The sequence below is a fragment of the Peromyscus maniculatus genome, chromosome 22, assembly GCF_049852395.1.
Source record: "Peromyscus maniculatus bairdii isolate BWxNUB_F1_BW_parent chromosome 22, HU_Pman_BW_mat_3.1, whole genome shotgun sequence".
Taxonomy (NCBI): Eukaryota; Metazoa; Chordata; class Mammalia; order Rodentia; family Cricetidae; genus Peromyscus; species Peromyscus maniculatus.
The window spans coordinates 52632835-52648786 of NC_134873.1; the positions used below are offsets into that span (position 1 = coordinate 52632835).

A 15952-nucleotide genomic window follows, 5' to 3' on the forward strand; every position below is an offset into this window, starting at 1 on the left:
AGGGCAAGGTAAGCCTAGCGGTGTCCCAAGCATCTTTGCTATGACACATAAGGAGACATCCAGAGAATGAGGCCCACACAGAGGGAAGCGGGCAGGGGAGATAAGACAGACTGAGTCCAGAGAGACCATGAGAGAACAGACATGGATTCATCCTTGCCTCAAGCTCTAGGCATGTTTTGAACCAATACCAGACTGAACGCAATCTTCAGAACAGCTAGATTTCATACTCACGCATTCAAGTTGAAGGCAGGTATGGAAGTAGCAATGTCAGGCTCTGAGGAGTAGGCAATGAGATAATGGCTGGAGAAAAACACGGAGTGGAAACTGAGGCACCTTGGTATGAAGAAATACTTTGTGTAACAGTCAATGAATATGCCTTTGCACGGTTATCCGGGTTCAGTCCATCAGAAGAGGCTGGACCTTCCTGATGCCACACAGCCTTTAAAATTTCATCTTGGGAGTACCTTCTTTCTTCAACTGACCCACGCTGCCCAGTGCACCCCGACAGACATCAACTTATATGAAAGAAAAACAGACTCCTATACTGTTGAAGCCGATAAGGTTTGAGACAAGTCGTGACAGTGATCTAAATTACATTCTCATTAACAGAACATAGTATTTAGAGGCAGCGCATTGAGGGAGAGGCAAAGTTTAAGATTTTACAGCCTGGGGGCCTGCACAAGGCAGTGGGCAAATCTTTCAGATGGGAAAGCTAGTGACATGATTTCATAACATTGGTGAGCTGCAATATCTTGGAAGGCAGTCCCATGCCTACCGAGCTCCAGCTCTGGGTGGGGGGGGGGGAAGGGGGGGCAGGTAGAAAAGGTCATTAGAAAAGTTACAAATGTGGATGGATGTTGGCAGCATCCCACACTAAGTAAGCATCAATGCCCAATAGACAAACTCTGGTCAGATCCAGCAGTTTGCAAGCAGAGAAGAAAGGCAGCTTTGCGGATGGACCCCCTCATTGTGCCCACGGCCCACGCCTAAGAGAGGGTACAGCTGTAGTACATTAAGAAAACCAACTGAAGCTGTGATATCAAGGGGTTCTGAGGAAGCAGCTGTACCCCTAGATAAGGCTGTGGCCCTAAGATGTTCCCTATCAGCTCCCCTGAAGAATTCCCCGGCAGGGGTGAGGTTCTAGTTCAGTAGTAGAGCATTTGCCTACAGATTGATCTCCAGAGCTTGGGATAATATTGGTGGTGGTGGTGGTGGTAGTGATGGTGATGATGATGGGGTGGTGGTGATGATGGTGATGATGATGGGGGTGGTGGTGGTAGTGGTGGTGGTGGTGGTGGTGGTGGTGGTGGTGGTGGTGGTGGTGGTGGTGGTGAAGATGATGATGATGATGATGATGATGATGATGATGATGATAATTAAAAATTCCCTAACAGGCAACGGGAGTCTACCCAGCAGCCAAAATCAGACTAAGGAGGCTATATTCTCATTAACTCCCAGAACAGGACAAGCATGAAGTCAAGTGAGGGGGGGACGGACACAGTCGAGTACAGAGATGGCCACACTAATAGCATTCATACGTGTGACCGTGAACTTCTGAACTGTGACAGGAACAGGTCTTTCTGTTTTGGTTTGGTTTTAGGGAGGGAGGGTGGGTTTGTTTTTGTTTGTGCTTTGGTTTTTACCCGGCTACTTATTCTTCATGGAAGGGAATGTCGGGAAGCAGACAGACTAGATGTGTACTTTTTTAAGAGTTCTTTTTGAGCTATGGTCAGATACATTGTTTCACATCAATGCCTTTTAACATAGGAGCATGGCGGTTGTGGGATGTCCCTAGACCTGCGCCAGCTCCACTTCTGTCTAGTGTCAGACAGAGCATTTCGGCACACCAGAAGGAACCCCGTAGCCATTACAGTCACTCCCCATCTTTTTCTGCCCTCCAGCCCCCGGGACCACCAATCTACCGTCTTTATTGCTTTATCTTTTTGAGGCTGTCATATCAATGGAATCATACATGTGACCTTTCATAGCTGGCTTCTTACAATTACCATAATGTTTTCAAGTTTAATCCGTGTTACAGCATGTATTTCATGCCTTGTTATTGACTAATCTGTGAATGTGTGTATACATACATAAGCATTTTATCTGTCTATCAGCTGATACATGTTTGAGGTCTTCTACTTCAGGCTATTATAAATAATTTTGTTATGAATATTTTCCTCTCTTCTGGGCAGATACCTAATGGTAGAATTCCAGGGTTAGAAGGTAATGCGGTGTTTAACTTACTCAAGAACTGCCCAGCCATCTCCCATAGCAACTGGAACATATTATGATACCATAACCACCAACAGTGAGCAAGGGTTCTAATTTCTCCTGTCCTTTCCAATACATGTCATGACCTGTTTCCCACCTCCAGCTTTAAAAAACGTTACTCTGGCGGTGAGGAGTGCTGTTTTATTGTGGTCACTGACATTGTGTATGTCTCTATGTACTGATTTCTCGTGTCTTTCAAATCCTCTGTACATTTTGTTTTAAAAGAATGGGTGGTCCTTCTCTGACCCCTCTGCCAAGACTTGAACCCAAGGCTTTCTGTGTGGTAGCTAAATACTAGCTAATGAGCTATAGCCTCAACCCTTTTTATATTGAAACAGGGTCTCATTAAGTCACCCAGGCTGGCCTCCAACCCACCTAGTGGCTCAAGAAAGTCTTGAATCTGTCATCCTCCTGCCTCTGCCTCCCAGATGCTGGTGGGACGGGCTTGTCACTTGTCAAACTCTGGAGGAAAGTCATTGGCTTGTGTTTTTGTTTTGTGCTTGTTTGCACTTTCTAACCTAGGCTGGCTTAGAACTCACTGCATGGTACAGTCTGGCCTCATGCAATGCTTCTCCTGCCTCAACTTCCCAGCCGAGTTTTCAGGCATGCACCGCCATGTCTTGCTACCTTATTGTTGCATCGTGAGTTCTTTATATCCCCGGATACACTTTTCTCAGATATGGAATTTGCAAATATTTTCTCCCACCGTTCAGGTTGCCTTCTCACTATTGGTGGTGTGTTTGAAGTACAGAGTTGTGTTACTTGGATGAGACCAATTTGTCTGGTTTCAGACTGTACTTTGGTGTCAAATCTAAGAGGCGGATATTTGATTCTCAGCCACAGTTTTATCTCGGACGCTCAGAGATAGGCTCCACTTTGGTTGATTGCTTTTAGACGTGTTTATTTTATTTTTACATGTATGAGTGTTTTGTGTCCACGCATTATGCTCACCACATTCATTCCCGGTGCCCGAGGAAGTCAAAAGAGGGGGTTGGATCCCCTGGAATTAGAGTTATGGACGGTCGTGAGATTACCAGACCTCACAACCTTTACCACAGTTACCATGTAGGCGCTGGGAGTTGAAACCAGGTCCTCTACAAGAGCAATGAGTGATTTTATCCGCCAAGTCATCTCTCCAGCCCCTTTGTTGATTTTTGAATATGGTGTAGAGGTCCTGTTACATTCTCTGAATAGGAATACTCTGCTGTCCTAGCACTATTTATTGACAGACTGTTCTTTCCCACACTGAATTTTATTAGCTCCTTTTTTGAAAATCAGCCGTGTGTCTAGTCATCTCTTTCAGAACTGAATGCATTACGTTGCTCTACATGTCCATGTGGATGCTCCTACTACGTCAACATCGCCATAGGTTTGTGATACATTGTGAAATAGGAAAGTGTGAGTCTTTCCACTTCGTTCTCTCTCAAGATTGTTTTGTTTTGTTTGTTGCCATTCAGGTCTCATAATTTGATATGAATTTTAGGATCAGCCCTCAAATGTTTTTTTGTGGGGAGAAGGTAACTTTAAAGGATTTGCAATGGAGTCTGTAGCTCATCTTCAGGCATACTATCATTTAACAATGTTGAGTCTTTCAGTGTATGAACACAGGGCATCCATTTGCTCAGGCTTTCTTCCGTTTCTTTTAACAATGGCTTGTAATTACTCAGTGTGCAAATCTTCAATCTTGTTAAGTGTCTTCCAATTTTGTTATTTTCAATACGGTTCTAAGTGGAATTTGTTTTTTTAATTTAATTTTTGTATTGTTATACTAAGTTTTTTGTGTGTGTATGGGGGGTAGGGTTTTGAGGGAAATTAGTTGACCAAAAGTCTGCAAAGCCTGAACTACACAAGTCTCAGATTGCTCAATTCCCGAGGCGAGCCTTGAGCAGGCTAACCTGCACTCGAAAGAAGGAAGCAAGCTCTGACATCTGAACTCTCACCACCGTAGAAGACATCCTCTCCAGTGGCTTCTTCCAGTGTGGCCCTGGAGAACAGTAGACTAATAAGGACCTCCCAGAAGGCAGATCCAGGGTCCACAGAGAAGAATGGATAAAGAACTATTTCCCAGTAGCATGGTCTAAGGCACTTAGTCCCGCAGGAGGCGGGAACCCTTGCAAGTCTTGCCCGGTGGGATCTGCTAATTGTTAGTGTTTCCCATTCTTCTTTTCCAAGTAGAACCTTTAATTGTGGCCATCCTGTTTCATTCCCTATTGTATTTTGCACATGGGTGGTTGGCGGAAAGAGGCAGGCACGCGGACAACCTGCCTTTTGATTATGTGCCATTAGATCAATATCTGAAGTTCATGTAAAGATCATACAATCACCAGGAGGGTCCGATGTAGTGGGTAGCCATTCCAGCTTTGACCTGGAAGTTCCAACCCCCACTGAGGCTTCGGCAATGGTCACACCTACAAGGCGGGGCTGAGAGAGGACGCTGAAGACCCGAGCGCCAGGTATTGGTGAAATTATTAAGGCCACTCCACGTAGTTAAAAGGGAGGTTTATGTTGTGGGGTAACTTACAAGTGAAGGGATAGGTAACAGGGTCTGGGAAAGGCATGGCACAGTCCGGCGGTGTTCTCTGGAGAACTCTGCTCGGTCTACCGCCAGCGTCCAGGGTCCAGGAACCAAGAGAGGTGACGCATCTGGATTTCGGGTCTTAAGGGTCCTCTCTCAGCCCCGCCTTGTAGGCGTGACAGTTATCGAAGACTCAATGGGGGTTGGAACTTCCAGGTCAAAGCTGGAATGGCTACCCACTACAGTCCCGGTTTGAGCTGGTTGCAGTAATTACTGGATAAAACCCTGTGGGCTTTGAACTTGGGAAAGGATTAGCCGATTTTGTGTGAGAGAAGAGATCACCAGCTTCCGTATTCATGCTCTTCTTCCTCGTTAGTGACACTCAAGTGATTGACACTCAGAGGCTGTGCCTTAGCTTCCCTCACAACCAGAGATGCCCGCCATAAGGCCAAGTCTGTGAGCGAACATGGTGGATATGCAACTTCAGGCAGCAGCTGCAGAAACAGATGTTTCTTCACCCTCCATTTCACTTTCTTTCCGGCCGATGACTGAGGTGCTGGAAGTGGCTGGAGTATCCAACCCCTTCTGGGAGTTAAGGATGACAGAGCAACACAGAAAAAGAAGCCACCCATGAGGAACCTTGTGCTGCCAGAGTCAACCTCCTTGTTGGGTGCACTGACTTATGGGTCCCTTGGCTGTGTCAGGCAAACTTCGATCCTCCCTAACAAGACTTTGTCTTTAAGATGAGAGGGACTAGACTGTGTCTGGTAAAAATGGCTCGGCAGGGAGAGAGAGCCTGATGGAGAATGAGAACACAGGGAGAGAGAGCCTGATGGAGAATGAGAACACAGGGACCAGGAAATGAGCAGAGCCCTTGAGATGATGAGAAGGGATGGGAATAGAACAGTGAACAACATTTTTCTTGGCCTGAAGAAACGGGGATGTTTCATCCGTGTGGCAAGAAGGATGAGAGAGATCAGCAAGGATCCTGGGTGATTGTGGATTAGCAGGATGATAAGGGATGCATGGTATATCTATAAGAGAGCGATGTAATGATAACCCATGCATTCCTTCAACTCAACATCGGATCCTGGACACACTCATCAACCTGTGGTGCGTAATTTACTTTTATTTAGTTGCTTTTAATGACATAGTATGCACCTGTAAAAATACCACACAAACAAAAGCATTAGCAATAACCCACATCTCCCCACAGAGTGCACCCCACTACTTTCTTCTAGTCAAGGTGGCCAACATCCTGAATCCTACCTGTAATATTACCATGCTTTCTTTATCATATGGTTTTTACTGCTTTTCTATATTCCTAAAAACAAAAACAAAAACCTCTGTATATTTTTCTTATTTTATTTTTTTTTTCCAGAGCTGAGGACCAAACCCAGGGCCTTGTGCTTGCTAGGCAAGTGCTCTACCACTGAGCTAAATCCCCAACCCCTGTGTATTTTATATTAGCTGCCTTTAACATCAATAAAAGGCCTCATTCTCCATGCAGTCTGTTAAGATTCACCTTTTGTATAAATATTTTATTTATATAGCTGTCTTGGTTATTTTCTATTACTGTGATAAGACACCATGACCAAGACAACACATAAAAGAGTTTAATCGGTGCTTACAGTGTCAGGGGGTTACAGTTGGTCACCATCATGGCTGGGAGCATGGCTGAAGGCAGGTATGGCGCTGGAGCAGCAGGTGAAAGCTTACATCATGATCCACAGGCAGAGAGAGCTAACTGGGACTACGTGGGCTTTCTGGAACCTCAAATCCAGTGACACACCTCCTCCAACAAGACCGTACATACCCACCTTTCCTAAAATCGGTTCTGCCAACTGTCATGAATCCAGATACGTGTTGCAAGGGCCCCGGAGTCATGGAGATGAAAGGCGTAGAAGTGATGGGTGCTTAGAGGGAGGTGAAATCTTGTTTCAGAAGCGTTTGAGGCTATAGTGACCATAAAGTTTACAGGACATGAATAGGTGAGACCAGAGTGCCTGGAGATGAAGGTGAAGACAGCCAGCGGCCAGAGTATGAATACAGGCCATTCCATTTTTCTAGAATACTCCAGTAAGGGTAGAAAAGAATACCCTAGTATGGCTGGAGTCTTCACTAAGTGAAGCAGCATGGCATGCAGGCCTGAGAGACTGGTAAGAACAGAGAAAAAGAGGGGCGGGGCAAAGCTGGGAGCAGGGGTGGGGCAAAGCAGGGGCGGGGCAAAGCTGGAAGCAGGGGATGTCCGTGGCGCAAGCTGAGGGTGAGAGAGGATGCAAGAAAGTAGTGGGCAGGAAATGGCATGGGGGAAATAATTGACCCGACTCTACCTTTCGGCCCTGAGGTGCAGAGAATGAGGGATTTGGCACCTCCGGAGAGGGCTGCGTGGAAACCGTGGCTCAAGGTCTATGGAAAGAAAAGAGGGAGAATCCCAGGAAAGGAGACAGGCAGCCCAGCCAGTCTCAGCTGGGGTGGGAGCGGAGCGATCCTGGGACTCAGGAAGGTCAGGATTAAGAACAGCTGCACGCTTCTCCCCGTGGCCTGGCTGCAGAGGGGTTAAGGCTCGCCAGCCCTGATGTCCTTCGGGCTTGATGAGAAGGGCAACCCAAAGCCGATACCTCCTCCCTGGGTCCACAGCCGGTGTCAGGAAAAGGCAGTGTGGAGATTGGTCTTCTAACGTTGCCTTCTGTTCCACCATCTTCTCCTAGTCCCCGTCGGAGGAAACAGGCACCATCAAGATGGTCCTGGAAGTCTCCATCTAAGGAAAGAGTTGGAAGAAACGAGAAACGAAGCCAGCCGCTTAAGAAGCGAGAAAAGCTGCAAGAGAGGCTGGAGCCTGGCCGCCATTGTTCCCTTAACACACTTGGTACCTAAAGGAGAAAGCCCACTCCAGGTCCAGCCTGTGTTTCTGTAGTCTGAGGCAATGTCTGCTTCTGAATGTTCCCAGTTGGGTTCAACTCAGTTACGCTTCTTCCATCAAGAAAGGGTATGATGAAGGGGAGGAGGCCTCGTCAGACACAGCCATGCAATCATTTTCTGTGGCTGACCTATAAGAAGGCTCCGCCTCCCTCACATCCCAAGGACCCAGGACCTACTAGGCTGGTGCTCTCACAGCCTCTGGCCCTTTCTGTTTCCTCTCTGAGGCATCCGGACCAAATAAGAGCTGGGTGGGAGTGCAGGCATGGAAGAACCAGAGGGGGCTAGCTAGCAGCAATGTCTCCAGAGGTGTCCTTTGTGTGGTTCTGGGTCACTTGAATGCCTCTGGTTCCCTAACTCATAAGAAGAGGGGGGACTTATCTGCTGGGCCACCCTTACATGAATCAGGGACACAACTCCTATTTTCAAGCGAGGCAGGGGCAGTGACCACTCACAGGCCACCTGGCTAAGGACAGGGAGGGGCAGGGCCTCCACTCTGAAGGGGCTCCTACACGGAGCCAGAGACTTGTCAAGTCACATGTAGAACTCTGGAGTATAACTGAGCTGGCTAGTTTTTTTGTCAACTTGACATAGGCTAGGGTCCTCTGGGGGAAGGCAGAACTGACCTGTAGAGTAGTAGCCTGTGGAACATTTCCTTGATTGATCACTTGGTGCTGGAGAGCCAAGCCCACCGTGGGAGGTGCCACCAACACCACCCTCCTCCTCCTCCTCCTCCTCCTCCTCCTCCTCCTCCTCCTCCTCCTCCTCCTCCTCCTCCTCCTCCTCCTCGGCAGGTTATATAAGAGAGCAGACTGAGCAAGCCTCAGAGAGCAAGCCAGATAGCAGCACTCCTCCATGGCCTCTGCTTCAGTTCCTGCCTCCAGGTTCCTACTGAATCCCTGCCCTGACTCCCTTCAGGATAGACTGTAAGATGTAAAATAAAATCAGCCCTTTCCTTCCTGGATTGCTTTTGGCTGTGGTTTTTATCACAGCAACAGGAGCACACGAGAGCACACCCAGCAAGCGGGGAAAGGTGAGAATAACTTCTGAAGGAGAACTCCATCATTTGTTTTCCACCAATCTCAGCAAAGAGCTGGCCACGAGCAGGCCTTTTCTGGGACAGAAGTAACTATGGCAGGAAACAAATCCTGTCTTGTGAAAGGGGCGGGGTTCAGGGCTCAAAACCGTGGATGCTAAGAGAAAGGTCTCCAGATATACAGCTTCGGTTACAGAGGTCGCTGACAGAACAGAGACCCTAAATCAAAGAGGCTCCAACCAGACGGATTACTCTTTTTAAAAATATATTTATTCTTGCCGAGAGTGTGTGGTGGCACACACCTTTAATCCCAGCATTCAGGAGGCAAAGGCAAGCAGAGTTCAAGGCCAGCCTGGTCTACAAAGTGAATTCCAGGACAGCCAGGACTGTTACACAGAGAAACCCTGTCTTGAAAAACCAAACTATGTACCTATATATAACGTGTATTGGTGTTTTACCTACATCTACGTATGTGCACTACATGTATGCCTCATGCCCAGGGAGGCCAGGAGAGGGCGTCAGAACTGGAGCTACAGATGGTAGTGAGCCAGAAAGTGGGTGATGGAAACCAAACCCCAGTCCTCATTAAGAGGGGCAAATACTCTCAACCACTGAGCCATCTTTCCAGCTCAAAATGAATTGTTTTCTGTCTATGTAACAGCCCAGGAATGAACAGTTTGGGGCCAAAATAGAGCTCAGCTGCTTCTAACTGTCCCACTACAGTGCCATCCCTTTGGCTGTGCCCTTACATATATGACCCAAGATATGACCTCACATAGATGACCTTACACAGGCTTGCAGCCTGTACCCTTTGGGAGAAACAGGGCCAGGAGAGGCCCAATCCCCCCTTTTAAAGGCGCCATCTCTAAGTTGCACACATTGTTTTGAGCATACCCTATTGATTAGAACTTTTAGACCCATGGATGTCCTTAGCTGCAAGGGAGTCTAGTAAAGGTAGAAGTTTTGTTTTTGTTTTTCCCCCAAAAAGCCATGTATCCAGAAGAAACCTTTGTTAAAAAAAATTTTTTTTAATGATGTGTATGTGTGGGTGTCTGCATGTGAGTATGTGCACATGGATGCAGGTACCCAGGGAGGTCAGATGTGTCAGATCCCTTTGGAGCCATCTGTATGGTCGCTAGGAACCAAACTCCAGTCCTCATAAGAGTCATATGTGCTTTTCACCACTGAACCATCCCTTCAGCTCCAGAAAACACTTTCTGATCTATCAGAGAACAGGTAACATTGTTATGAGGGCCAACTCACAGCTGAGCCACAGGAGACCCCAAATGTGCAGCAAGGAGGTTCTCGTACCTGTCTGCCTGTAATCCCACCCACTGTCAACGGGTAGGGCAAAGGACAGAATCTGAGAAAATTACAGCAGGACATCTCCCTGGCCACAGTGACCAGCCTAGATCCGGGCACGTGTTTGAAGGGAGCCCTCCCAGAAGCCCTTACAAACTTTCTAACCAAACCTGGTAACAAATAATACCATTTCCTTTCTGGTCAGAACTCTGAACTGACTGACATGCGTCCTTTTCTCTCTAGGTTGGGCGGGATGCACAGCCCATCTGCAGAAGCAAGGGCGAAGTCAGCCCCTGAGAGACAGCGAGGAGAAGGCGCAGAAGATTCTCTGGTCATCAAGTCGGCCTCAGCCTCCCTCCGACCTTCCCCATCCTTGGCCCACCTGCGCAGTCATTAAGACCCCTTTCCTCCCAAACTGATACAAGTTGGGTCTGGGCCATGTACAGCCCACAGCCTTGCCTTAGTACTGAAAGTGGTATTTGCCTTCTGCAGGAATGATTGATTGGGTTGGTGGGTAGAGAACACAGCTGGCCCGGAGCACAGGAGAAAAAGCATGTGGTTTCTCCTAGCTGACTCTGCTTCCTGTAGGTTGGCCGCACTGCATCTTCAAGTTACCACAGAACACCTTGCAGGGCAGCCGGCCGGGCCTCTCTGCATTTTCCCAGGCAGCTCTGCTTCCTGCCAGTAAGCCCCACCCTCAGGCTTGCTCCAGCAGGCCCAGCTGTGAGGAGGGGGCGAATAGGGACAGCCATCAACAAGGGATGCATTCTGGGCTGCTGGCGACTGTTATCAGCTAAGCCGGGGCTCTGACTCACCTGCCTCTGTGGGCAGCCCGTGGGTGTGGGTGGTGTTTGATTTGCCTCTGGGCTTCCCTTTGCCAGGACCTGTGAGTGGAGGTGGACGCTCACTCAACAAAGGGCCATTGTTCTCTTCCCCCCACTATGAGGCTCTTTCCAGGACTTCCCTGAGCTGGCTTTTGTCTCTCATCCTCCTCTCTCTGGCCCCCATCCTTCTGGCTTTCCCCCACACTCCCCTCACCAGCAGCCAGGGAGAGTGGCTGGTGTAGGCAGGAGATTCCCAAGGGGTGGACATCCTCCAATGCAGTCAGAGGGAACATCTGAACCCATGACCTCGGGGTTCCCCACTTCCTTGATCTTCCCGAGACCCCTCCACCTGCTGCAGACAGTGACCAAGCTGTCCTGGGCTTGTGGTATCACGTGTTGGCCAGCCTTGGGACTATCTGGGAGGTGGGGTATGTACCACAATCTTGTTTCTCTTTGTGGGGGGTTGTTTTTGTTTTAAACCTTGCTCGGGGTGGCTCAGCCCATTCCTTCTCAGGCCATCTTTTCAACTCTGATTACAGCTCTATGGACTTCCTCTGCTGCCTCAGAAAGCCTTTCTTTACCAGGGTGCTCTGTCTAGCTGACTGAGGTGAAACCAAGGCTGCCCCCCATCTCCAGGAAAAAGCGAGTCAAGAGTCAGAAAAATAGAAAAGAATAATTCCAGTTTCTTAGGTCTTTGAAAAGCTCTTGGAGGTTTCCTCCCCAATGCCCCGCCTATCACCCCATACTCCTGAGAAAAAGCTGGCTTTTCTCTGGGTACCAGCCATAGAAACAAGCAGACTTTTCTAGACCCACATCATTTTCCAGTCCTCCATATTGGCCTTGTCATGGAGCTGTTTTTTCTTTCTTATGTAGATGGGAGACAGCCCAGTTTGGTGATGGCTCAAACAGACGTTTAGGGCCCTGCCTCAGAAATGGAGTCCCAATCATATACTGAGTCTGATTTTCTTTGCGTGTGTGTGTGTGTGTGTGTGTGTGTGTGTGTGTGTGTGTGTGTGTGTCTGTCTGTCTGTGTCTGGGTGTGTGTGTTTAAATTTCTGAGACCCCTGAATCACGTAGCCCCTGGCCTTGGACTCACTGTATTGCCAAGGATGACCTTGAACTCTTGATACTGTTCCCCTCACCTCCTGGACACCAGAGTTGCAGGTGCGCACTGTGAGCCACACTCAGTTTCATGCAGTTCTGGGGATGAAGCGAAGGGCTTCGTGCATGCTAGGCAAACACTCTGCCAGCTGAGACTCACTAGCCCGAGTCCTCGCTCCATCAGCTGCTCCATCAGCTGCAATGCCAGCCCACTTTCCAGAAAGACGTTTCAAGCCCAGCCCAGCCGTGGATCGGGCGAGCGTGATTACGGACGTTCAAAAGCGAGCTAGGGAAGCAGGGGTGGCGAAGCGGCCCTGTGCGCACACAGAGCAAGGAGAAAGGACAAGGGGCGACCGAGAGGAGCAGAGGGGTGCGAGTCGGGTCTGCGAACAGCTACGAACACCCTCTGCATGTGTGCAGGGGCCCCGTGGAAACAGGGCTGTGCCGTGGGAAGCCAGGCAAGGCGATAACGCCATATTCCCACCAAACCAATATTTGCTTTCCGTCAGTTCCAATTCTAACCTGGAGGAAATGATTCCTGCCTGCGGAAATGAGGGAGCAGACAGAAAGGAGGATGCCTGCTGACACCACTTCATCTCCTCTCTGAAGTTCAGCCGTGACCCCAGCTTGCTCCCCCAGCTACACAAACAAAAACTCTTCGGACCCTGCCCAAGCCCCTTAGAGATCGGCGGCTGCTTTACCGACGGCTCATCTCTTGCAGCGAGGTTATCTGGCCCATGGCACGGTTCCCGGCACGATTTTCTCCATCATCTTAAGATGCTGGCGGTTCAGATTGCCTCATAGAGATGGCTTCTGCCCGACACTGGGCGCTGAGTACTCTGTCTCAGTTAGTCACCCTGGCACAAAATGCCAGGGCTCCAATCCTCCTGGAGAAACTGATGCTGAGAAACAGTAGCTACGCCCTAGGGTCGTTGCTGGTAGACTTGCCACTGAGCTAACGTCAGAATTCAATTTCATCTCTCTTATTCCAAGGCCCCTCCCTGCTTTCACTCCCTAGCACCACCAGAAAACAGCACAAGACGGAGGAAGGGAATGAGAGACACCGGCACGGGTTCCCCTGTATGCGCAAGGTGAAGTCTTGTCGTAGACTGAGAGGCGTGTGTGCAGCATCCAGGCCGGGGCCCCTTCTCTGGGTCAGGCACACTAGCTCTAGCAGGGTGGACCTAGGTCTGGAAGAAGCCCGTGAGAAACTTTTTCGAGAGGAATCTCTCCTTCTGCACTGGAGTAGAAGCTGAAGAAAGTCACGTGCACGGGCCAGGTGGAAGCAGTAACATGGAGCCTGGGATCTGACCCTGGTGGACTCTTCTCTTCTCATCTTCCTCCCTCCAACCTCCCGCTCAGCTCAGCTCAGCATCTGCCGAGTTGGGGAGCAGTTCCTGACTCCACCAGCAGAGGTCTCCAGAGCAGAGGGCTAGAGGGCTTGGGGGCAGGGCAGGCTGCACACAGCTCTCGGCCCTTGTTCACAGGTGTCCACATGCATGGGTGGTCTTTACTCATGCACAGGTGTGTCTGTGCTTGTGTGTATCCTGGTGAGCGGGAATAAAATGAATGTGTCTGTGTTTGTGGGCGTGAATCTACAAACAAGACCACGATGGCTGGCCTGTGTTGAGGCATCCTCTCTGCACATGTAAGCACTGTGCGTAGCCCCATGAGTAAGTGTGAGCACTGGCTGCCTGTATAACATGCATAGACATGCATGCTTGAGCTTGTAAGCAAAGAGGGAAAAAAAAAATAAGTAATGCGAGCCAGGTGTGGTATGCACACCTGTAATCCTGGCACCCCGAAGGAAGAAGCAAGATTGCCTGTGATTTTAAGAAGCCTGTCTGATCTACATAGCCAGACCCTCCCTGAAGGAGAAGCTGTGTGTGGTGTGGTGGCGCACACCTTTAATCCCAGCACTCCGGAGGCAGAAGCAGGCATATCTCTGAGTTTGGGCCAAGGTTATATTGTGAGACCCTAGTTAAAAAAAAAAAAAAAAAAAAAAAAAAAAGGTGTGTGGGTCGGAGGGGGGTAGATAGCAAAGGAGGATTTTGACATCTCAACCCAGCCCCTGAGTCTGTCTGTTAAGACCCCTTTGACAGCGGGTGCTGCTGATGGCCAGAGCTCTGGGTCTATTCTGATTCCATTTGCAATCTGTAGGCCTTGTTCTTTGGGGGGAGAAAGGTAGGCAGGAAGAAGGTGGGTGGCTGCTGGTGGCTGGTGGGTGGATGGCTGGTTCGCCCCTAGAGGACAGAGAGCTGAAGCCAAGCTTGAGACCAAGCCAGGACCAGAGCCCAGCTGTGCCCCGCTGCTGGAAGTCCTAGCTGGGGGCGGCAACTTCTCGGACCCGTGTTGGAGCTTCCCTGGGGCTGAGGGGACAGGTCAGCCCGTGGTTGTGAGCATGCCTGGCCTGAGGGAGTGAAATAGACCCTGGGCCCTACCACAGGAAGCTGTGTTAGCTTCCAAGGCTCCTATAACAAGCTTCATGCAGAGAGGCTTACATCACAATGGTCTCATCACAATGGTCTCAGCACACTGCCCCTGGGGCCAGCTCCCAAGAGCGGCATCCTTGGACTCAAGGCTCTTCAGGCTGGCTGTACTGAAGCAGAGGCCCCCTTGCCTTTCCCAGGGTCCAGGGCCATCCTTATCCTGTGTGTGTGGCCCCTTCTCCTGCCCTCAAGTCAGCCACAGGCAGCCCCTTCAGACCCTCACTGCTCCCACCGGCTCTTCCTCGCTTGCTCCCCTCTCTCTTCTGAGGACTGTTGTGAGAACGGAGACGCCCACACAAGCCTGACAATCTTCCGGTCTGCAGAGCCTTAATGTACTTACGCCTGCAAAGCCCCTTTGCCTGTAAGGTGACCAGAGCCCAGATTCTGAGGACTGGGATACGTACATCTTTCAGGTAGAGGGTACATTTTTTCTGAGTATCAAAAAGAATGGCTGACGGAAGAGGGTAACACTCTCTTTTCTTTTTTCTTTCTTCCTGTTTTTTTTTCCTTCTTTCAGTTAATAGGTATTGAATCCAAGGTCTGATACATGCTAGACCAGAGCTCCTACCACCTAGCCTTTGTTTTGAGATAGTCTCGCTAAGTTAGTTGCCTGAGCTAGTCTTGAACTCACTTTAAAAAAAAAAAGATTTATTTATTATGTATACAGAAGAGGGGTGCCAGATCTCATTACAGACGGTTGTGAGCCACCATGTGGTTGCTGGGAATTGAACTCAAGACCTCTGGAAGAGCAGTTGGTGCTCTTAACCTCTGAGCCATCTCTCCAGCCCGAACTCACTTCTTGTAGTCCAGGCTGGCCTTGAATTTGCAATCCTCCTTCCTCAGCCTCCTAGGTAGCTGGGATTACAGGCCTCCACTAGCAGGCCCTGCTGGGGGTAGAGAGGGGCATCCTCTTTAGATGTAGTTTTAATTATGTGTCTGTGTGCCTGTCTGTGTTGGGGTATGTGCATGTGAGTGAAGGTGACCACAGACACCAGAAGAGGACTTCAGATCCCCTGGACCTGGGGTTACACGTGGTCATGAGCTACCGGAAATGGGTGCTGGAAACCCAGCTCAAGAGCTCTTAACCACTGAGCCATCTCTCCAGCTCTACGACATCCTCAGTCCTTCCCTCGTTTTGCTGAGACACCCGTGAGGACACACTCCCCTTCTGAAGGCACTCTTCCTTGTTGAGGACCCTCTGACCCTGGCAGTGCTCTGTAGGAAACGGAGCTGTTCCAGGCACCAGAACCAGCTCTGACTGGTGAAGAGCCTGCCCTTCGTCTTGCTCTGCAGCAGCCCAGGGCCAGGAACTCATTATTGACCCCTGGGCCCCTTCTCCTCCCCTCATCCCTACCAGCCCACTCGGCACCCAGCCCCTGACCAGGCCTGGGTCTATAGTGATGCTCTTTGGAGGGTTTTCATCAACTCTCCTTTGGTCCCTCTGTCCCGCTTCACTAGGCCACCTTTTGACGATGGGGCTGTGCCCTGCCAGCTT

The 15952-nt window shown here is 49.6% G+C and overlaps 1 long non-coding RNA gene across 3 annotated transcripts in view; it reads right to left on the reverse strand.

The window, feature by feature from the left end:
* Positions 1-4719: 4719 nt before the first annotated feature.
* Positions 4720-15952, reverse strand: part of LOC143270099 (uncharacterized) — a 45357-nt gene continuing 34124 nt past the window's right edge. For 2 of the 3 annotated variants that reach the window (XR_013047025.1, XR_013047026.1), the window contains exons 3-4: positions 6418-7547; positions 4720-6110 (exon numbers count right to left, since the gene is read on the reverse strand). This is a non-coding gene — a long non-coding RNA (uncharacterized LOC143270099). The remainder of the gene's footprint in view (positions 6111-6417; positions 7548-15952) is intronic. The other variant, XR_013047027.1, reaches the window with a different exon arrangement.